The sequence below is a fragment of the Canis lupus genome, chromosome 2, assembly GCF_003254725.2.
Source record: "Canis lupus dingo isolate Sandy chromosome 2, ASM325472v2, whole genome shotgun sequence".
Lineage (NCBI taxonomy): Eukaryota > Metazoa > Chordata > Mammalia > Carnivora > Canidae > Canis > Canis lupus.
This window is the reverse complement of record NC_064244.1, coordinates 5,117,450-5,140,532: the sequence shown is the minus strand read 5'-3', so window position 1 is coordinate 5,140,532 and position 23,083 is coordinate 5,117,450. Positions and strand designations below refer to the sequence as shown.

Here is a 23,083-nt window from a genome sequence, read left to right as displayed (position 1 = left end):
ATCAACAGGCTAGCCTAACCTTTCCTTTGTCAACATTCTCCAGGCATCCAAGCGGACACAACCCGAGGCAGAAAACGTGTACAAGCTTTCAGAGGAAGAAGAAAACTAAATCGTCACTACATTTGCCTCAGTGTTAGCCAAAGATCAAAAGGAGTCATGAATAGGAAAAACTCCTTAGAAGAGCAGAAAATTGATAGAGTGGCCCATTAAAAAGGTTTTGTGGTTTCCAAAGAGTTCCTAATGATATATAGCTTCAAAACCATTTGCGTTATCTACATCCAAATTCAAGTTCCAAAAAGCTAAGGCCTATTAAGCCATACGTGGTGTTGCTTTCTTGTAGCTGCTCATTTTTCAAAAAGCAACAACCACAAGCTACACAGAACTGAGTTTACCTTTAACTCCAATCTGGGCGTATGCCGTACCCTCTGAAAGAGTTAAGGAAAAGGATGCAGGTTCCTCGGGGCCCTCCTCACTAGAAGCTTCCTGGGGCTAGACAGTAGCACCCTGTTCCACCAGTAGCCTGTTGCAGAAACCCTCCCACCTCCTTTGGGGCCCATCAGACTCCTGTCCAAGAACTGTTACGACAGTGCCTGCCCGGGGCCTCTTCAGGGAGGTGACCTAGAAGAAGTATCAACTCTCAGCACACGTTTCACTTTCCAGTGGGATTATACGAGGTAAAAAGGAGAAACTTCCTTTTATTTCTGTCTGCTGTCTACAAGAGCACCGAAACCTCCTGGGATCTACGACACAGGAGCATGCTGTTATTCCTGCTCTGAAGTGCTGCTGTTCATCACAGGGACAGCTTTACAAGATATGTAACTAGCAAAGAATCATAAATTATGGCCTGCTGATTAGTCTATCTATTATCTTCCTAAAGTATTATCATATTCTAATAATCAGTGATCATTCACCAAATGTATTCGCTTTGCCTTGGAAAGCTGGATCTGTAACATGAGACGTTAAACTCAAACATTCCTGGGACTGCATGTGGCCAAAAAGATCTATTCTACTTTAGGGGGAAGAAAATGTCTCCCTATTACATTCTTAAGTATTCTTGATGATTTACACTTATTCCTTTAAAAACCTGGCATCATGCCTAAGCTAGCTCTTATTGATGATTTCATAAAACTATTTGTAAGGTGTCCCAACATAATTCGATGTATAATAATGCAGGTCTCACTTTACACGTACACAGATACACACAACTTTAAAAACATGACAATTGCCAAGATCAGCGATTAAGGTCAGAGGTTCAAATTGAAAATTAGGTAAAAAGGAGGTAGAATTTCGCTATTTTATTATTGATTTAGGAGCAACAAAAGGAATTCCTTGTTCCTTGGAAATATGGTTAGTTTAATTAATAATACTAGTTCAACTATAACATAATTTATGAGGTATAGTTCTGGGGGGGGGGGCAATAACTGAGGTAATGTATTAGAACAGCCCCGGCATATGGTAAATAGTCTATTTCATATGTAACTTAGTGAGCTTCAGCTATTGTTGTTATTCCTGTTATTCATCAGGACTATTATTTTTTTTAGGATTAATTTATTTTACAGAGAGGCAGGGGACAGGGGCAGAGGGAGACAGAATCTTAAGCAGACTCCACGCTCAGCATGGAGCTTGACACGAAGCTCCAAATCATGACCCTGATCATGGCTGGAGCTGAGACCAAAAGTCAGACACAAAACCCACTGCACCACCCAGGAGTGTCCATCACTACTGCTATTGAAAAATCAAAACTCTGAGTCAAACAGACCTAGATTCAAACCAGGTCTATACTTCATTTACCCCCCATAACTTACCTCAGCCTTCTTTCCATATGTTCAAAAGAAACGGAATCTACACCTATAGTAAACTGGACAGGAAAAAATATACATACGTATGCAGATACACAAGTGTGTGCATATAACACAGGTAAAATCTGAAAAAGCCTAAGGGACTGCATCAGTGACGATGTACCCACGTGGTTACCATAACTATGCGAGATGTCACCACTGGAGGAAGCAGGGTCAAGGGTACACGGGATCTGTATTATGTCTTCCAACACATGAATCCACAGTTATCTCAAAGTACAGTTAAAGCAAGAGGAGAAGTGGTGGTTAACATTGTTATAAGAATGCAAGGGAACAAGGCACGTAGTCCTGTGGTTGGCACAAAAGAGGCATTTGATGAATTTATAAAAGATTTTATTTATTCATGAGACGGACAGAGAGAGAGAGAGAGAGAGGCAGAGACATAGGCAGAAAGAGAAGCAGGCTCCATGCAGGCAGCCCAAAGTGGGACTCGATCCCGGGACTCCAGGATCACACCCTGGGCTGAAGGCTGACGCTTCAGCACTGAGCCACCCAGGCGTCCCTGATAAAAACATTTTAAAAATTGGGCAGCCCGGGTGGCTCAGCAGTTTAGCACTGCCTTTGGGCCAGGGCTTGATGGACTCCCTGCATGGAGCCTGCTTCTCCCTCTGCCTGTGTCTCTAACTCTCTCTCTCTGTCTCTGTGTGGCTCTCTTAGGAATGAATAAAATCTTAAAAAAAAGAGTTTTAAAGAATAATAAAGTGATTTCTTAAGACTTCCTCAAGTGGCAACTGCCCCTTACTAGAATTCTGTCTATACCTTTACTCCACTTCAAAAAGTTTGGATCTCGAATGAACCACCAAGAGGAGCAGAGGAATAAGCGTCCGCATAAAACACATAAAGTGAAAGATCCCTATAATTTCTAATCTTTGGATGAAACCTGAAAGGCGTCTGGGGGAGTAACCAAATAGCAAATCACTTTGAGATTGATGACATATGCCTTATTATCTAAGTTAAAATAGGAAACACAGGGACATCTGGGTGATTAAGAAGCTGAGTGTCTAACTTTGGCTCAGGGCTGATTCTGGCCCAGGACCCAGCCCCACATTGGGCTTCCTATGGGGAGCCTGCTTCTCCCTCTGCCTGTGTCTCTGCCTCTCTCTGTCTCTCTCACAAATCAATAAGTAAAACCTTTTACAAATGAAACAGAAACCACATCTAAAAAATCAACTTCTGAAGATAATCGATTTCTTTTTAATTATACGGCCCCGATATTTAAACTATGGCTTTTCAAAACCATCAACAAGGAAAAAATTTTAAAAAGCAACAGATAAGTACTAGGAGATCATGAAAACCAGCCCATCGCACCCTGCGCCGCACCCACGCCCCGGCAGCGCGTGGTCCGGGAGGCCCCGCCAGCGAGACAGCCAGCCCGGGCGAGGGAGGAGGGCGCCGCGTGCAGCCCGCGCCCCGCCCGCGGCCCCGGCGGCTCGCACCTTCCTCAGCGCCGACATCCTCGAGCGCTCTGAGTTCAGCAGGCGAAGGGCGACATGCTTTGTGGCCCGTCCGTCCATCCGCACCGCCAGCCGACAATCCGCGGGGCCGCCGCCGCCGCCACCGCCACGCGTCCCACCGCGCTCCAGCCCGGCACACGCTCGGAGCCCGCCGCCGGCGCCTGCGCACTGGGCGCCCCGGAGGCCTGGCGCGCTGGGGGCCAGCCGGCGCGCGGAGGCACCTGGGAAGGGCCAGGCAAGCGCGGGGAGCCCAGGCAGCGCCGAGCATGGCGTCCGGGGATCCTTCCGCCCCACCGCTCCCCCGCCCCTGCCGGCGCGCAGGCCCCGCCCCGGATGCCACCTGTGGCGCGGGTCCCCTGGCGCTGGAGGCGGCGGTAGCCTGCAGCAAGTGCAGCTCGCCCGCAGCCCCACGGTCCCAGCGCGCCTGCGCGGCCGGTGCCAGGGCGACACGAAGGTAGCGCGCGTCCCCCCAGGGGCGGTGCCCCGCATCCGGAGGACAGACCCGGCACTTGCTGCCTCGGGCGACGTGGACGGAGGCTCTCGAGCTGTCCAGGGACCGTCTGTCCGCCGCTGGCGCTGCCCTAAACACGAGCCGCTTCCGCCTGGGCCCCTGGGCCCTCGCCGCTGCCCCGCGGGAGCCGGACGCCGCCCCCTCCTCAGGCCCCGCAGCTCCTCCAGCCCGCCCGTCTGCCCGGAACAGTCCGCGCCGCACCCACGCCCCGGGAGTGCAGGGTCCGGGAAGCACCGCCGGCGAGGCACCAGGCCGCCGCGCGCAGCCCACGACCGGTCACCCCTGCAGCTCCGGGTCCCTGCCCGCGCCCCGCCCGCGGCCCGTACCTTCCTCAGCGCAGACATCCTCGGGCGCTCGGAGTTCAGCAGGCGCAGGGCGACAGGGCACACGGCCCGTCCATCCGCAGGGCTGGCCGTCAGTCCGGGGGACCGCGCTCGAGCGCAGTGCACGCTGGGAGCCCCCCGCCGGCGCCTGCGCACTGGTCGACCGGGAGGCCCCGCACGCTGGGGGCCGGCCTGAGTGCGGAGGCACCTGGGGAGGGGCCACACCCGCACCGGGGAGCCCAGGCAGCACCGCGCCCTGCCGTCCGGGGGTCCTTCCGCCCCACCGCTCCCCCGCCGCCGCCGCCGCCGCCACGCGCCCCACCGCGCTCCAGCCCGGCACACGCTCGGAGCCCGCCGCCGGCGCCTGCGCACTGGGCGCCCAGGAGGCCTGGCGCGCTGGGGGCCGGCCGGCGCGCGGAGGCACCTGGGGAAGGGCCAGGCAAGTGCGGGGAGCCCAGGCAGCGCCGCGCCCCGTCGTCCGGGGTTCCTTCCGCCCCACCGCTCCCCCGCCCCTGCCGGCGCGCAGGCCCCGCCCCGGATGCCACCTGTGGCGCGGGTCCCCTGGCGCTGGAGGCGGCGGTAGCCTGCAGCAAGTGCAGCTCGCCCGCAGCCCCACGGTCCCAGCGCCGCCTGCGCGGCCGGTGCCAGGGCGACACGAAGGTAGCGCGCGTCCCCCCAGGGGCGGTGCCCCGCATCCGGAGGACAGACCCGGCACTTGCTGCCTCGGGCGACGTGGACGGAGGCTCTCGAGCTGTCCAGGGACCGTCTGTCCGCCGCTCGCGCTGCCCTAAACACGAGCCGCTTCCGCCTGGGCCCCTGGGCCCTCGCCGCTGCCGCGCGGGAGCCGGACGCCGCCCCCTCCTCAGGCACCGCAGCTCCTGCAACCCGCCCGTCTGCCCGGCACAGCCCGCGCGGCACCCACGCCGCGGGAGTGCAGGGTCCGGGAAGCACCGCCGGCGAGGCACCCAGGCGCCGCGAGGGACGAGGCCGCCGCGCAGCCCGCGACCGGTCGCCCCGGCAGCTCGGCCCCCGCGGCTCGCACCTTCCTCAGCGCTGACATCCTCGGGCGCTCGCGGTTCAGCAGGCGCAGGGCGACATGCTTTGTGGCCCGTCTGTCCGCAGGGTCGGCTGGCCGTCAGTCCGGGGGACCGCGCTCGAGCCCAGTGCACGCTGGGAGCCCCTCGCTGGCGCCTGCGCACTGGGGCCTCACGGGGTAAACAACCCCCACTGAGCCCTGCACCAGGCAGGGGGTTGAGCAGCTCCCCCAAGTGCTAACAACTGAAAATCAGCACAATAGACCCTCCCCCAGAAGACCAGCGAGAAGGACAGGGGAAAAACAAGTTATTGACCAAGCAGCACTGGAAAGTTCCAGGGTAAGACAAGCGACTTGCAGGATACAGAATCAGACGATACTCCCCCTTGTTTTGTTGTTGTTGTTGTTGTTGTTATTTTTTATTTCTGTTTGCTTCCCCCACCCCTTTTTTCCTTTCTTTTTTTCTTTTTCTTCTCTTTTTCTTCCTTTTTTCTTTCTTCTTTTTTCTTTCTTTCCGTCTTTCTCTCCTCTCTTTTTCTCCTTTTCCCAATACAACATGTTTTTGGGCACTCTGCACTGAGCAAAATGACTAGAAGGAAAACCTCACCTCAAAAGAAAGAATCAGAAACATCCTCTCTCCCATAGAGTTACAAAATCTGGATTACAATTCAATGTCAGAAAGCCAATTCAGAAGCATTATTATAAAGCTACTGGTGGCTCTAGAAAAAAGCAAAAAGGACTCAAGAGACTTCATGACTGCAGAATTTAGAGCTAATCAGGCAGAAATTAAAAATCAATTGAATGAGACACAATCCAAACTAGAAGTTCTAATGATGAGGGTTAACAAGGTAGAAGAACGAGTGAGTGACATAGAAGACAAGTTGATGGCAAAGAGGGAAATGAGGAAAAAAGAGACAAACAAGTAAAGGACCATGAGGATAGATTAAGGGAAATAAATGACAGCCTGAGGAAGAAAAACCTACGTTTCATTGGGGTTCCAGAGGGCGCCAAATGTGACAGAGGCCCAGAATATGTATTTGAACAAATCATATCTGAAAACTTTGCTAATCTGGGAAGGGAAACAGGCATTCATATCCAGGAAATAGAGAGATTCCACCCCCTGAAATGAATAAAAACTGTTCAACACCTCGACATTTAATGGTGAAGCTTGCAAATTCCAAAGATAAAGAGAAGATCCTTAAAGCAGCAAGAGACAAGAAATCCCTGACTTTTATGGGGAGGAGTATTAGAGTAACTGCAGACCTCTCCACAGAGACCTGGCAAGCCAGAAAGGGCTGGCAGGATATAGTCAGGGTCCTAAATGAGAAACACATGCAACCGAGAATACTTTATCCAGCAAGGATCTCAATCAGAATGGAAGGAGAAAGAAAGAGCTTACAAGACAGGCAGGAACTGAAAGAATATGTGACCTCCAAACCAGCTCTGCAAGAAATTTTAAGGGGGACTCTCAAAATTCCCCTTTAAGAAGAAGTCCACTGGAACAATCCACAAAAACGGGGACTGAATAAGTATCATGATGACACTAAACTCATATCTTTCAATAGTAACTCTGAACGTGAACGGGCTTAATGACCCCATCAAAAGGCGCAGGGTTTCAGACTGGATAAAAAAGCAGGACCCGTCTATTTGCTGTCTACAAGAGACTCATTTTAGACAGAAGGACACCTACAGCCTGAAAATAAAAGGTTGGAGAACCATTTACCATTCGAATGGTCCTCAAAAGAAAGCAGGGGTAGCCATCCTTATATCCGATAAACTAAAACGTACCCCGAAGACCGCAGTGAGAGATGAAGAGGGACACTATATCATAATTAAAGGATCTATCCAACAAGAGGACTTAACAATCCTCAATATATATGCCGCGAATGTGGAGGCTGCCAAATATATCAATCAATTAATAACCAAAGTGAAGACGTACTTAGATAATAATACACTTATACTTTGTGACTTCAATCTAGCGCTTTCTACACTTGATAGTTTCCTAAACACAACATCTCCAAAGAAACGAGAGCTTTAAATGATACACTGGACCAGATGGATTTCACAGATATCTACAGAACTTTACATCCAAACTCAACTGAAAATACATTCTTCTCAAGTGCACATGGAACTTTCTCCAGAATAGACCACATACTGGGTCACAAATTGGATCTGAGCCGATACCCAAAGATTGGGATCGTCCCCTGCATATTCTCAGACCATGATGCCTTGAAATTAGAACTAAATCACAACAAGAAGTTTGGAAAGACTTCAAACACGTGGAGGTTAAGGACCATCCTGCTAAAAGATGAAAGGGTCAACCAGGAAATTAAGGAGAAATTAAAAAGATTCATGGAAACTAATGAGAATGAATATACTACCATTTAAAACCTTTGGGATACACCAAAAGCAGTCCTGAGGGGGAAATACATCACAATACTAGCAGCCATCCAAAAGCTGGAAAGAACTCAAATACAAAAGCTAACCTTACACCTAAAGGACCTAGAGAAAAAAAAAAAAAAACAGCAAATAGATCCTACACCCAGCAGAAGAGAGTTAATAAAGATTCGAGCAGAACTCAACGAAATCGAGACCAGAAGAACTGTGGAACAGATCAAACAAAACCAGGAGTTGGTTCTTTGAAAGAATTAATAACATTAATTAATTAGAGCTATTGAATAATATAAATGGTGAAGTAACCTCGTACTTGGAATTTAAAAAATTCTATCAGATGGTAGCGTGGAAAATACAGAAAGGAAAGAACAACTAGAAGGCTATAAAAGTGTAGGTTGAATCCAACAGATTTTGCCTTGGATATTTGGGTGATCATCCTACCTTAATCAGATTTGAAAGGTCTTTGAGACTGATTATTTCTTACCCCTTCTTGAAACATTGTGGGTAGTACATTTCCAAAGAAATTCAAAACATAAATGATAGATAGCATTTTCATGAAGATAAATTTAGAATAATTTTAAATACTGTAACAGAGTCTAGGTAGGAAAACAAAACATGTTAGTTATTTTAGCACAGAAAATTTGACAACACAGAAAATTTTACATGCAGGATTGGTTAAGCACATACTGCCTGTTATTGAGGAGTGGAGAAACCAAAAAGGAACACTGAGGTAACACACATACAGTATATATATATTTACCCTGAGAGCTGAAGTATGGTAGGAAGAGGATGTAGTTATTAGAACCTAATGGCTTAAAGGAGGGGCCCTGCAGAACTGGTGATATAGTACCTGCAAGCGGTGTGATGAAGCTGGTTCTGGCTTGGGTCAGATAACAGAGAACTGGAAACTGGAGCTGTGGCTGCTAGGTGTCTCCTTGTCCTGCCTCTCAGTGTGAATTCCAGTGCCTCCTATGGGCAGAATCTAACAGGAAGCTAGCTGACTAAACAGCATTATTTGCAGTATCCCAGTCCTAGTAGCATCACAGTAGAGAAGGGGGTGGTGTTGAGGCTGAGACAGCAGCTTAGTAAACCTTAATAGTTGTTGTCATCAAACTACTTGTAATGAGTTATTTCCAATAAAGTATATATTCAGGATTTTAGAATGAATCTAATTTCGTGGAAAGTGGCCTTGTTAATTTGCAAAGTAACAAACTCTAAAGTGCCATTTATCATTACAATTTCAATTTGGTAGTTCTTTGCTGATAGTTACAGTGGCAGGCCACTTGGACATTGTTTTGGCTTTTTAAAAAATCATAATTCAGAGAAAACTAATTCTGCTTGTTTTGATTTCTAAGACATGGGCTAAATGTAGTGAAATCAGAAAGAATAAATAATGGGCATGTAAGCTTGATGGACCCAAATCATAAACGGTGTCAGGGGATTTCATTTTATGGGTGGAAGCTGAAGACTGTTACCTGAATGGATTAAGTGTTACGTGTTTTCAGAATCAGGATTTCCCTTTCTATAAATTTCAAGTATAGGTATATAATCTCCGAGTAATGGTCTTTTTCATTATAATGCACCCAGTGCTGTGAGCATAACACCTAAATTATTTATAAATTACAAATTTAATCTTATCTGAGATGTTAGCTTTTGAATCTTTCTGCAGGTTACTGTAAACTCACTTTGTCTTTAAATCACTTTTAATGGAAGTTTTTGAGTAAAAATTTTAAAACATAAAATTAGTTTTTATCTAATATTTTCATAATGAAAGAATAAAATAACAGATGAATAACGTAGGTCAAGACATTATTTTAACCTAGGTTTAAGAAGTTATGGAATAACTTTTTTTTAAAAATAGTTCTTTTTTCTCTTTGAAGTTTTCAGACTTTAAATCCAACTTTGAAAATCAGTAACAATATTATCTAGTTATCTACATAGACATTTGGTTGTATGAATGATTTATATGTATCAAACGTTGATGATGGTCTAGTAGAAGTTAACCTTATTTTTTCAGTATTAGATTAAGATACTCACATGTAGTTCCCTAAGTCCTGTGATGAACATTTATTGTGATTTAACATAGAACCTAGCCTATGATAAACTATTTAGGAAAAACTTTTTTGAATGTCTCTTCCTTCCTAATATAAATCATAATAAGACTTACAGATCACATGTAGCTTGTTATAGATTAGTTATGCATATTTGTGATTTTTAAGACGCCTCCGAATTGCTTCATTTAGAAAAAAAAATTATTCACATTTAAAGAGTTAATTGATATCTTCCCTTCTACATATCTACCAATTTTGATTTGCTGGGAAGTTCTTTAAATTCAATCACAGATGACTTTGCATTTATATTCCAGCACCACTTGTTATCCCTTAAATATCTTCTGCATTTTTTGGAGCTTTTCAAATTGAGGCTCTCAAGCTCTACTTTCTGTAACCAGTCTTTGCCTGAAGATATTCTACTTAATTTTTTAAAATATATAAATTTATCAGAAAACTCTTAGGCCCCATGAATTTCTTTGTTATAGTAAATGCCTTTCCTTGATGTTGTAGATGTTATTCAGTGAACCATTCCTTATTAACAATTCATCAGTTAATTTCTAGGATTAACTATTTTTTTTTCCATCTTTTCACTTGGGGAAGAAGTAGTAGGATTCTGTATTTTAAGGGAGAGTGCAGAAAGGGATATACACTTTTTTAAGAGGAGAAAAACATGGTTAAAAGACATTTTGAATTGAAGGAGAGCAGATGGGTGCCTCTTTATTTGTTTAGTACATTCTTTCAGAGCAGTCCTTTTCATCCCTTTTGGTCTCAAGACCTCTGTCTCTACAGTCATGAAAACTGAGAGCTGTTGTTTATCTTCTACCAATATTTACCATATTAAAAATTAAAGCTTGATAAATGAGTCACTTGGGTGACTCAATCAAACATCTGCTGTAGGCTCAGGTCAGGATCCTAGGGTCCTGGCATAGAGCTCAATGTCATACTATTCAGTGGGGAGCCTGCTTCTCCCGCCGCTCCTCACCCTTGCCTAAGAGTGCCTGCCATGTCCCCCAACTCAAAATCTTTATTTAAAAAACTTGATAACTATGAAAAATAATTCTAAAATCAGTTGATTGTAAACCCTTTAATGTTAGCTTATGTAATGTTTTTATGAAAAATAATTATAAAATTAAAAAAATAGATCTTGAGTATCTCTTTAATGCCTCTCTTAAGAGGAAACTTCAGATGTGCTCTGCATTCAATCTTCCATGATAACATACTTTTCTACAGCATCTGGGAAAACTCCACTGTTTTTGTGGTAGAATGAGGAAGAAAAAGACCATCATATTAGTGTTATTATGAAAATAGTTTTGATCTTTTGAAATGATTTTGGGGTCCCTCAAGGGTTCCTGGACAACACAAGGAAAACTCCTGCCTTAGTATATCAAGCCTAAGCCAGCAAATTTGAAGTGTTTGCAGACCTTTTTGAAGTTTAGTTCTTCGCTTGTTGGTTTTTTTTTTTAATTTTTTAATTTTATTTATTTATTCATGAGACACACGGGGGGGAGGGGCAAAGACACAGGCAGAGGGAGAAGTAAGATCACGCCCTGGACCGAAGGCAGGTGTTAAACCGCTGAGCCACCCAGGGGATCCCTAGTTCTTGGTTTTAGATACTCTTTTTTTTTTTTTAATCAAATTTAACAACTTTAAGATCTAATGTTTAATATGGTGATGGTAACTGGTAACACTATATTGTGTAATTGAAATTTGCTGAGATGAAGACTTAAATGTTTTCATAAAATCTGTTAGGTGATGATGTGTTAATAAACCAGATGGGTGGAATCCTTTCACAGTGTCAAATCATCACAGCATACACTAAATATCTTCCAGTTTTGTCAATCATACTTCAATAAGGTTGAAAATACACAATGAAGAAAAGCATTGTAACACCTATTGCACAACAGTATTTAAATATTTCCCATTACTAAAAGGTTTCCCCCCCACAACCTTTTTTTTTTTTTTTGAGTATGGAAGTGGGGTGGAGAAGATAAACTAGAGTTATTAGTATGTTGTTGTAATGCTGTACGCTGAAACACATTTTGTTAAGTAAGACATTAAGTTATACTGAGCTAAGATTTGGTGGGCAGAATCCACACAGTGTCATAGACTCCTATTCTTCAAGGTTCTGGCCTGTAAACTTTTAACTGTCCTGGAGTTAACCTGGGTGTAAATTAACTGTCATTAAATAATATACCATTTACTTGAGCTGGAAAAAAAATACCCTTTTTTCTTAAAGTGAGACTTTGACAAGGAAAAAAGTATGTTGATATAATTTTTTTTTTTTGATGCATGCTCCTTATCCCCTGCAGAACAGGTAACAATTCACAAAGCCATCGCTTTGAAGAGCAGTGGTGTAGATCACTCTGCCCTGCTCTGATGTCCTCTCATCCACCTGTCTCAAATCTTATCTACCTCTCCAACCAGACTAGTTATCATAATCAATCTCATGTAACCACCTTCCAAGCAACCCAAATCTTCCAGATACATGCATAGAAGTATTCAGTTTGGGGCAGCCCAGGTGGCTCAGCGGTTTAGCGCCACTTTCAGTCCAGGGCCTGATCCTGGAGACCCGGGATCGAGTTCCACGTTGGCTCCCTGCATGGAGCCTGCTTCTCCTTCTGCCTATGTCTCTGCCTCTCTCTCTCTCTCTCTCTCTCATAAGTAAATAAAATCTTTAAAAAAAGTATTCAGTTTGTATAATAATTTAGGTACAGGGAGTAGTAAGTGGTGAAAAAGCTTTTAGAACTTGGCCTTCTGTGATTGGGTTTCTGCAACTTGGTTGTAGCCTACCTTTGGAAACTAGAAGGATTGAGAATTAACTTTCTGTATGAGAGGTTTGGAGGCACAGGGCTGATTGCCAATAGCTTCATTATTTTGAGGCATAATCCCAAGAGCATAAGTGTGACAGAATCTGCAATATTTTTTCATCTCTTAAAATTATTGCAGCATTTTGAGAATTGGTATTGATTTGGTGGCAATAATGGGCATCCTGAAACTTAAGTTTTTATCCTTTTTTCTGTCACCAATTAGTTTTATGGCGTATGGATAACTCTTACGACTATCTCTAGGCTTGTTGCCTACTTGGCAAAATTAAAGCTGAGTCAGCAGGGCATGAAGGTTCATTCTTTTCCTCAAGCTTTAAGATTGGGTCACTGTCCACTGGTGAACCAGAATTGTAGACTACCAACGTATAACATTTCATTAATCTCAAAGCTCCTTTGAGGAAATAGTCCAGAAATTCATCTAGAAGTAACTTGGGATTCTTCCAGATTCCTGGGGCCAGTGCACTTCTTTAAATTTTACACTTTTTAGATCAGTAGCATGGAAATTGGCCCTCCTTTCAGATTTCTCTAATTTCTTTATAATTTTACTATACCTGTAAAATACCTAAAGAGAATGTATCTGAGAGTTTTTGAAAGGCTAGTTTTTGTTACAGGGATATGAGTGATGCTGCTGACCTCATATATTATGTGAGACAAGGTTTAGCTTGCCCAATCTCATGGATTTTGAAGGTGAAGCAAATATATGGCTTTTAATTAGCTCTGTGTTTATAGTTTTATTTTTAAATTCTGTGGGTTTTTTTTTTTCTTCACTAAGTAACAGTGAATACAGACCAATTGTTCTTGGTTACTAATATATATGAGTATTATTGTGCATGAGTTTAAAATTGATACGCCATCATGTCATGAAATCAGTTAAGTATGGGTTTTCTAATCTCCACCCCCCCCCCATGTGACAGGATTTCAGCAATTAAAATTATGTAATGGGGAACTTTGGTAATGCTTTTCCAAAGTCAAGATGTTAATTTTGCATTTCTCATTCTGTGCTTAATAAACTAATGTATATGAATCTGTTTTAATTTCGTATTTTACCGGATTTTCCATTGTTATTTTTGAAGGTTTTCATAGACTAAAGTCTCCTAAGAGATATAGATAGATATCTACACACACACACACATAGATAGATATCTACACACACACACACACACACACACACACAATTACATTTTATATCAGGGTACATTTTTTTTATGGTCTTTTCCCTTATATGTGCTTTGAAAACCATTGACTGTTGAAGTTTCATAATAAGTGGTTAAATAGTATTAATATTTTCTAATTTTTAAAAATGTATTTTTAAGCCTTATGATTCTGCAGATGACTGGTCTGAGCATATTAGCTCTTCTGGGAAAAAATACTACTACAATTGTCGAACCGAAGTTTCACAATGGTTTCCCAAAAGAGTGGCTTGAAAGGTATTTGCTCTTACTCATTAAAAAATACTTATTATTCTTGACTACAGCTTAACATCTTAGAACTTTCTCAGCTTAGGTTTCTTAGTGAAACTCCTCATTCCCCCCTTCAATTGCAATAGTTGGCCCATTATGTTTTCTATAATTTCTCTTTGCTTAAAAAAAAAAAAGAAAGAAAGAAAAAACTTGGATAAGTCACTGTCCACAAGGACCTTGTAAACCATCAGTATATTTAAGATTTTATATCAACCTATATTATCATTTATAATGAACATTTTCATAATTTAAAGTATATTAATGTTTCCTTCATATGTGTAGAATTAATATTGGGGAGTTTTGGTTGTAGGGTTTAATGGTGTTATAAACAATTGCTATAATGCTATCACTGAGAAACATTAATGTTCTGTTAGCTATGTTTCATCTCCCATACCAGTTGATATTATGGCTATGTTCAGTTCTTTTATTTTCCATATAACATTCTGTTGAGCATTTGGTCAGAAGTGTCATATGTAAACTCATTGTACCTGATGTAATTTTTATGAGTTTATCTATGTTTTATTTTTAGAGAACAGAGACAAAAAGAAGCAAACAAGATGGCAGTTAACAGCTTCCCAAAAGATAGGGATTACAGAAGGGAGGTGATGCAAGCAACAGCCACTAGTGGGTTTGCCAGTGGAAGTAAGTATTAATTTTTTTTTTCTTTGAAACAACATGATGTTTAATTCACTCCTATAGTTTGTATGTTTATATCCATATGCATAGCTGTTTACATATGTAAACTAAAATAATGTAAATGTATAGTTTCTTTTATGTTAGATCTGTCTTCCTAACCTCCACCATTTTGTTTCCTGAAAAGGAAAAGAGTTCATGGAGGATTAGTACACGTATGTTATTCTTCACTACTCATACTGGCTATGATGCAGTTGAATTGGTGGAAAACAAAATCTCATATTGTGGATTGACTCTTAAAACAGGAGTTGTTTGGGTTTTTTTTCCCCCCTTTGCTGAATTGTGTCCTGTTAAACTGGACAGTGAAACTTCTTCCAAAACTCATTGAATGTTTGAATCTAACAATTGAATTGTAGCCACACACAGATGGTAACATTAAAGTGTCTCTTGGTGTTTTGTGTTTATCAGTGAGAAACTTTTTTACCTTTTATCTGGGAACTGATTACATCATCATAGATGTGAATAGCATCTCTATACTGTGAGCATACCTTAAAGGTTTTTGAGGTCACATTTTGTCTAAGTGGGACAATATGAGTAATATGCATTTATTTCTTAATTCAAATTAAATTTGAATTTGAAGCTTTTAGTAAAGGTCCTCTATTCCCAGTGGCTTCCTTTTGCCCAGAATAGAATTTAAATGCCACCATAGACTTCTTAGGCTTTTTATTAGATTTTGAAATTTGGAAGAATTTTTAAGATGTGTTCAGGGAATTCTTGGACATCTTCTTCCTGTAACTTACATAGAAGGTTGTATTTGGTCTTAGCAAGACAGTACTGCTTTTTTGATGGGAAAAGTTTTAAGATGAAGCAGATAGTAAAGTAACATAATTCTTCACTGAATTTTTAAGATATGTTCCTTTGAACATTTAATTTTTTTGTACTAGTGAAATTGTATTTAATTCTTACAAAACAATGATTTAGTGTACTGAAGTAAGGAAATTAAAACTATTTTTGAGACAGAAGACTTGGGTCCTGGTTCCATTTTACTTAATATCTTGAATAACTGTTACTTCTTGCAAACAATCAGAAATAAGGTAAAGGTTTTCCTCTCCAGGTTTAAAAAAAAAAAAAAAAACCGCACCCAGCTTGTAGTAGTTCTGTCTGAACAAACTGCAGAAGGATATTGAGAAGATATGGTGGAGGAGTGGCAAATGGTTGTAAAAAAAATAGTCACTTTTTTTTTTTTTTTTTTTAAGATTTTGGGCCAGGCCTCTCACTTAGTGGGTGATAGTTCCCAGAGAGGGAAAAAAAATAGCCTAGTGCGTCAGCTTTATTCTTTCCAAAATACCCTATCATTTTAAGTCTCTTCTCCTCTCTTGAAGTAAATGGAAGTAAATAAAGATCTGATGGAAGTATTGATGAAAGTGAAAGTAGTGTTTTTTTGTCTTTCTAATAAACCATCTTTAAGGAAATAAAATCAGAATTGTGTTTTTAAATTGTGTGCATCTTTTTCTTTCACAAATGAAGGAGTTCCTTCTCTTTTTTCTTTGTAATTTCAAAAGTGAAGCATGTTTGTTACTAAAAAATAAAAAGGGGATTTTTTTAATTTCATGAGCCAAGAACATTTGGGGACATACACTTTTTTCTGCGTGTATATAAATGTGTATTAAAACTACATATGTGTGTGTTTTACATAATGGCATTATATGTTACTATTTTTAACCTTTTTTTGTTCATTAATATTTTGAGGAAATATTTCTGTGTCAGTTTAGAAATCCCTGTGTGTTAAAATTACATGGTTTTCCTTTTTTTTTTTTTTTTTTTTTTTTTTTGATGTGCCCTCATTTATAGGTAATCATCTGTGGATACTTGGGTGGTTTTTATCCTTTTCCTACTGTCAGCAGTGCTGTGATGTCTATCTTTGCCCATTACTTCCTTAGTCACATTCCTAAAAGTGCAAATGAGGAGTCAGTAGGTCTCTGTGTGTGTTGAAGTACAGTCATGTGTCTCACTTTTTCAGTTTTAAGTGATAATTAGAAAAAAAAAAAAAACCTTAGCTATATTTCTTTTTATTTTTCCTTAATTGGTCAACTGAGTTATACCTAAGTGTGGTAGTAATGAAGTCATTGAGTCATTTAAGTGCTTAACTTTTTCTGTCCAAAAAGTATTGGCAGAATTTTCCCATGTGTCCAGCACATTGGTGTTCATGTTGGGTAAGACCTAAAGCTTTGCAGTTTGAACTGCCAATACAAGGTATGCGTGTTGGTGGGGGTGGGCAGATTGAAAGATTTTATATGAAAGGAGAAAAAGGTAGAAAATCAATTTATTTTATGCACTACAGCAAATAATGTTATCTAGAACTTGACCTTGAAAACTTTATGGATAAAATTTTTAATTTGGTTTTACTGCTACTAGATTATTTTCATTGTCTTTAATCTGTGCCTTACAGAATTATTGCTCTATACTTAGAGAAACCTTAACTTGGTGTTTCTCAACTGTAGCACCAATGACATTTTGGGTTAGGTGATTCTTTGTTGTGGGTTGCTGTCCTGTGTCTTAGGACATAGAGTACTGTACCTGGCCTCTACATGCTAGATGCCAGTAGCACACCTCCTCTCTTCCAAGTTGTGATAACCAAGAATGTCTCCTTACATTTGCCAAATGTCTTTGTTGTGGAGGCGGTGTGCAAGTAAAGTCACCATGTTAACTGTTTCGTCTAGAGTTGTGAATCATAGAAAGCTGTTGTAGCTACAGCTTCCTTAGTTCCTATAATGCTGCTGCCACTGTAAAGCTTACAAGTGTCTGAAGAAGTATCAACTTTAATTTTCATCTGAATACATTTGCTTGATACTCTTTGACTCTAGTCTTACAGAAGTGAGATTTTTTTCTTGGTGTCCAGGAATTAAAAGTTATTGGTAATCAAGTGACAGGATTGGTGGGAATTGGGTATGGTATTATTTCTGTTTTATTCCTAAACGTTTCTGTTGTAGCAGTATTCTTTTCAGGAAGAAATTGTAGAATAAAATTTAAGTTCCTTGTGCATGCAAATGGATAGTTTACTGATGAGTTAATATCATGCAACAGATGTTTGTATTTTGCTGTGATTAGCTCAATCTGTTCACCTTTTTCTGTTAAGGTTAATATATGTGTAACTTACAACACTGAATTTCATTTATTAAGTCAAAGACTTTGTGTTTTGATATAACTAAAGCTTTTTGGCAGTAGCCAGTACATTCTGTTTAGTATAACATGTAGGAGTTGTACGCTGAAGGTTTGGAAACTGACTTGTAGTTTAAGCATACTTCCTTCTTTGTGCTGTCTTGGTTTCTAGATTCAGAGGAACCATGAATTGGGAAAAAAAACCTAAAATACTCAATGGGGAGGGCATCTTTTGGTAATATTATTATTACATATGTGCTTGAATCTTAAGATATTTCTCTACTTGAAAGTTGTTTTAAGTTTCAGTTATTGATTAGACTTATAATTTTGGTTAGAGATTTTTTGATAAATTTTATCAAGATTGGAATTTTCCTTATTTTTTTGTGGAAGCAGAAGTATTTCTGAGGTTTAAATGTTTTGTGACCAAATTGGAAGAGGATGTTTTTAATATAACTGGTAATAGCAAGTAGATTTTTCTGACTATGCTGCTGGATGTAGGCCTTCTCTGTTTTCAGATAGCATTATCTATAACTTGAGCTTATTACTAACTTGTATTGTTAGCATTTTCAAAAATATGAACTGATTTAATTACTGATTGCACAGTTCATCATAAATTCAGCCGTCCCATTTAAAGCCCTAGCACAAACTACTTTAGAGACCACTAATTAGCTACTTCAGTATTCAGAAAAATCAGGCTAATAAAGCTAATATTCCTTTGCAGTTGAACCACTGTGGATAATTCAATTATTAGAACCCATGGCCCATATTTTAAAAGAATGGACCATTTGCTTTTTATATTTTTAAAATACTTTAAAATTTTTCATTTGAGTGAAACGTTAAAACTCCATATATGGACTGTTTGTTTTTTTTTTTTTTTCCAGTGTTTTGTTTGAATTGTGGTGTGGTTCTAAAGAATCCCCAAAAGCTCATAGCTCATTTGAAATCTGACTATAGATTACTTAGAGTTGAGGCTAAATATCCTCTTTCAGTATTTGCTGGTGGTAAAACTGCAGATACTAACTGGGCTTGCAGTTTTATAACAAGATATAAGTATGTTGCTAAATTAGCTGATGTTATAGACAGGATTCTAACGTAATCTTTTTTCTTCCCCCTTCTGTCATTCCAACATCTCTTTTTTCGAACTGTGAACTAAAGTGGAAGACAAGCATTCCAGTGATGCCAGTAGTTTGCTCCCACAGAATATTTTGTCTCAAACAAGCAGACACAATGACAGAGACTACAGACTGCCAAGAGCAGAGACTCACAGTAGTTCTACGCCAGTACAGCACCCCATCAAACCAGTGGTTCATCCAACTGCTACCCCAAGCACTCTTCCTTCTAGTCCATTTACGCTACAGTCTGATCACCAGCCAAAGAAATCATTTGATGCTAATGGAGCATCTACTTTATCAAAACTGCCTACACCCACATCTTCTGTCCCTGCACAGAAAACAGAAAGAAAAGGTATGCCATTATTACTAGATGCTGCACGTTGAACTGTAGATTGAGTTTTTTTTATTATATTACAGTATCTCCATTAGCTTGAATAAGACTCTTAATTATAAATTCTTTTTAAAAGTCTTTTAAATGTTACTGCGTAGATTTAGGTCTAGAGTTAGCCATATTTAGCTTTTTCTTTTAATTTTAATTACTAAGCCTTAGCTGTTTTGCCTTTGACACTTCGAAGTCAAGTGCTTATTAATTTATAAGTTAGTAATGGTTTAAAGTCAAAGGACTGTCCCATCATATTTGTGTAAAAGTAATTTTTGTTTTTTGTGATAATTGTCATGATGGTTTAGTTGAGATATTGTCTCAATTTTCTGTTAATTAAAATTTGATATGAATAGAGACCTTTTAAAACCTGTTATTTCTGCACAACATGCAACTATTGGTTTCAGTTTGTGAATAAGAAAACTGTGTCCTGGGCCAGAAGACAAAGAGTCTTAAAGTCTGAATTAGAACTTAAATCTGAAGGGTAGAAGTTAACTTCAGAACTCCAATTGTGTTTATCCAGCTCAGTGCTGATAACCGTAGCATGTTAAAGGAGAAAAATTGTGGCTACAACTACTCAGGAGATAACATACAACAGAAGCAGAGTGATGAGATAATAAGTTTATTTGCACAGACCACTCACAATTCTAAACTTAACACATTATAATGTGTTTTAAGAAATGAAGGAAATTAAAAGACAATAGGCAAATAAATTATAGGCAGACCCATTAGCAGCCTAATTAGCAGATTAGCATGAGTAAATTCTGAGAAACTTTTAAACGTCCTGTGGGTTTAAGAGATGTTACAGGGAGCTAATGAGTCTTTAAGCTTTTAATCTATGGTTTGATTCATTATTTCACATTGATTTAATTTGCTTACAAAGGGTTCTCATAGATTTCTTTGCTGCTTGTTTTCTTTTATGCATGTTATTTGAATTTCTTCTGTAAGTACTCATTCCATATTTAAACCACGTACTTTGGGCCGCCCGGGTGGCTCAGCGGTTTAGCGCTGCCTTCGGCCCAGGGTGTGATCCTGGAGACCCGGGATCGAGTCCCACGTCAGACTCCCAGCATGGAGCCTGTTTCTCCCTCTGCCTGTGTCTCTGCCTCTCTCTCTCTCTCTCTCTCTCTGATGAATAAATAAAATCTTTAAATAAATAAATAAATAAGCCACGTACTTTTATCATCTGGTGCTTAATGCATCATAAACAGATCGTCCCAAATGTTGTCAGATTCCCCTAAGATAATTTGTACCAAAATCCATATGTTGAAGTCATATTTACCCTGATGCAGAATTAAATTTGTAAAGAGAATTCTTGAGGGATGAAATCTGAATTAATGCAGTAATTGTTAATGTGGTAGTACTTTCTAAAGGATGTTAACGGTTTTTCAATTTTTATAATTTTGATTATTTAGTCACAGAAATTCTTTTAAAAATCATTAAATCCTGTGGCCTTTTAAAAGTCTTTATCTTGGGGTGCCTGAGTGACTCAGTTAAATGCCTTTGGTTCAGGTCATGATCCCAGGGTTTTGGGATTGAGCCCTGCAACCATCTCCCTGCTCAGCAGGGAGCCTGCATGTCCCTGTCCCTCTGCCCCTCCTCCCTACTTGTGCTCTCCCTCTGTCTCTCACACCTTTTTTTTTTTCTCTCACACCTTTTTAAAATCTCAAATAAATAGAATCTTTTTTTAAAAAAAATATCTTTATGTCATTTCTCTCTTGTTAATTTAATTCTTAGCTCTTACCTCCTTTTTGAAATTCTTTCCATCACTGGCTTCTGGAATAATGCTATTTTTCAATATTCTAGTTCTCTTCTTGCCCCCTAAATAACCAGTATTGTTCATCCTTTTACTGTTTTCTTTTTTTCTTGCTCAGTATGTTCTCTTTTGCCAGGCAGTCTTATCTACAAAAGTGACTCCCAAATCTTTATTTCTGACTCCTACCTTTTATCTGCTTTATTTCAATAAGGACTTGTTGTGTCCCAAATGCCTCCCTTTCCCCACAGCTTATTCTCAGATTCTTGGTAAGTAACTACACTGTCCTCCCAACTGTTTCTTGTTCTTTAGAATTTGTCCTCATCTCTGTCTACTGACCTGTCAGCAGATCTTGGATTCCGCCTTCTCTATCCTTTCTCTGGTTGTCGCCACTACTATGGAAACTCCAGGCATCTCTCTTGAAAAAGCCTTCTAATAACTGTTCTGCATCCTTCCATCCACACTATTCACTGACAGTTGTTTCATTATAAAATTTAGATTGGATTGTGTTACTTCTAATACTTTTCCATTATCCACAGGATACGTCCATACTTCTTAGTGCCTGACAGTCTGCTTGCAGCCTGTTATATCCTGGGCATGTTATATCCATTCTTGTTGTGAGCTTTCGCTGAAAAAGGACATGCTCTAACATTCCATCCTGTCGAGCTCTTTAAGAGGCAGCTCCAATGCCCTTGGGTTCTCAGCGTCAGTTATGCTCTCTCAGTCTGTGTTTCCCAAACCTCTCCCTGTTATATTTATTTATTATTATAGCACCTATCATATTGTAATTTTAGTTGACTTAATTAAACTGTTTAGAGTTAGGTATTAATTACATGTTGAACTTGGTTCACCTATACTACCTTCTCCCTCCATGCTTCACCATTCCTGACAAATTTTTAAAATATCATTAAAAAATTTCTTCTAAATATTTATTTATTCATGAGAGAGCGAGAGAGGGTGGGGGGTGCACAGACACAGGCAGAGGGAGAAGCAGGCTCCATGCAGGGAGCCCGACGTGGGACTCAATCCGGGGTCTCCAGGACCACGCTCTGGGCTGAATTCTGCGCTAAACCACTGAGCCACCAGGGCTGTCCAAATACCATTAAAAATTAACTGTGTACCAGGCTTGGTGCTAAGTGTTTACTACATATTTTAGTTTATTTTTTAAGACAGTATTGCAAAGATGGTGTATCTTTTAGATAAGAAGAACCTGAACATTGCCACTGTTTAAGTACATGATGTTAGAGGCAGCTTCTCCAAAATTCATGTTATTTCCATAAAACCCTAGGGTAACGAAAGACACAAATCTATATTAATTTGAACCCCAGTAATTAAAAATTGGTAACAAATCCTAGATGATTCCATTTTAATACTACAAAGTATATTTGCTAATCACAAACTTTTTCTAAAACTTTTACATATGGTAATTTTAAACTTACAGGAAGAAACTTGGTTACCTTGCAGTTGACTATTGAAATAGGAAAAATTGTATAATTTTCCCAAGTATTCCTTGTGTATAAATGAAGACTACTATTTTCAAACTGTTCATTAGTTGGTCTAAATTTGTGAAGTGTCCATTAATTTGAAATATTTATTTTCTCTCAGGCACATCCATGTTCTTTAAGTTAAGCCTTTTTATTGACTGTTATCAATATACTGATTTCCTTGTTTGAGTTTTCCTTAACAAATAATTTATATTAAAAGGCTGATGATTGGGTAATATCAGACTTTTGGACTCTTGGTTGTAAGTGCTAATAGTATGGCTAGGCTCTATCTGGGGGTGTCCATGGTAAGATGCTGTGTTAAATAATAGCAAGATCTTTGTCATTATGACCCACTGCTCTATCCCTAGTTCTGGAAAAAAATAATAGACCATCAATACTTGTAGATGGATAAGTAACAGAGAATGGTAATGGTGTGTGTGTTAAGGGCTTGGAAAGCACTTACAGTAGTTCATGGTTTAGGAAATGTATTTGGAGAAAAAGAAGAGTATTATAATTGTTGTAAACCTAAAGATTTAGATCTGTTTAATGCCAGTGTGCCTTTTGAGAAGAAGCAACTAAATTAATTAATTTAAAGGATAAATTCAAAGTCTGTGCTTGCTTGAGAGACAGAGTGTGGAAAATCTGAAGCTCTGGTT

The 23,083-nt window shown here is 40.3% G+C and overlaps 1 protein-coding gene and 1 long non-coding RNA gene across 10 annotated transcripts in view; one reads left to right on the top strand and one right to left on the bottom strand.

The window, feature by feature from the left end:
• MKX (mohawk homeobox) overlaps positions 1-23,083 on the bottom strand; it is a 116,609-nt gene that overhangs the window by 13,853 nt on the left and 79,673 nt on the right. The gene's annotated exons all lie outside the window — the stretch shown is intronic.
• Positions 5,500-23,083, top strand: part of LOC118354154 (uncharacterized) — an 83,484-nt gene continuing 65,900 nt past the window's right edge. For 3 of the 6 annotated variants that reach the window (XR_007403699.1, XR_007403700.1, XR_007403698.1), the window contains exons 1-4: positions 5,503-5,517; positions 13,761-13,874; positions 14,437-14,549; positions 18,855-19,163. This is a non-coding gene — a long non-coding RNA (uncharacterized LOC118354154). Of the gene's footprint in view, positions 5,518-13,760; positions 13,875-14,436; positions 14,550-18,854; positions 19,164-23,083 lie in introns of all 6 variants that reach the window. The other 3 variants (XR_007403701.1, XR_007403702.1, XR_007403703.1) reach the window with 3 other exon arrangements.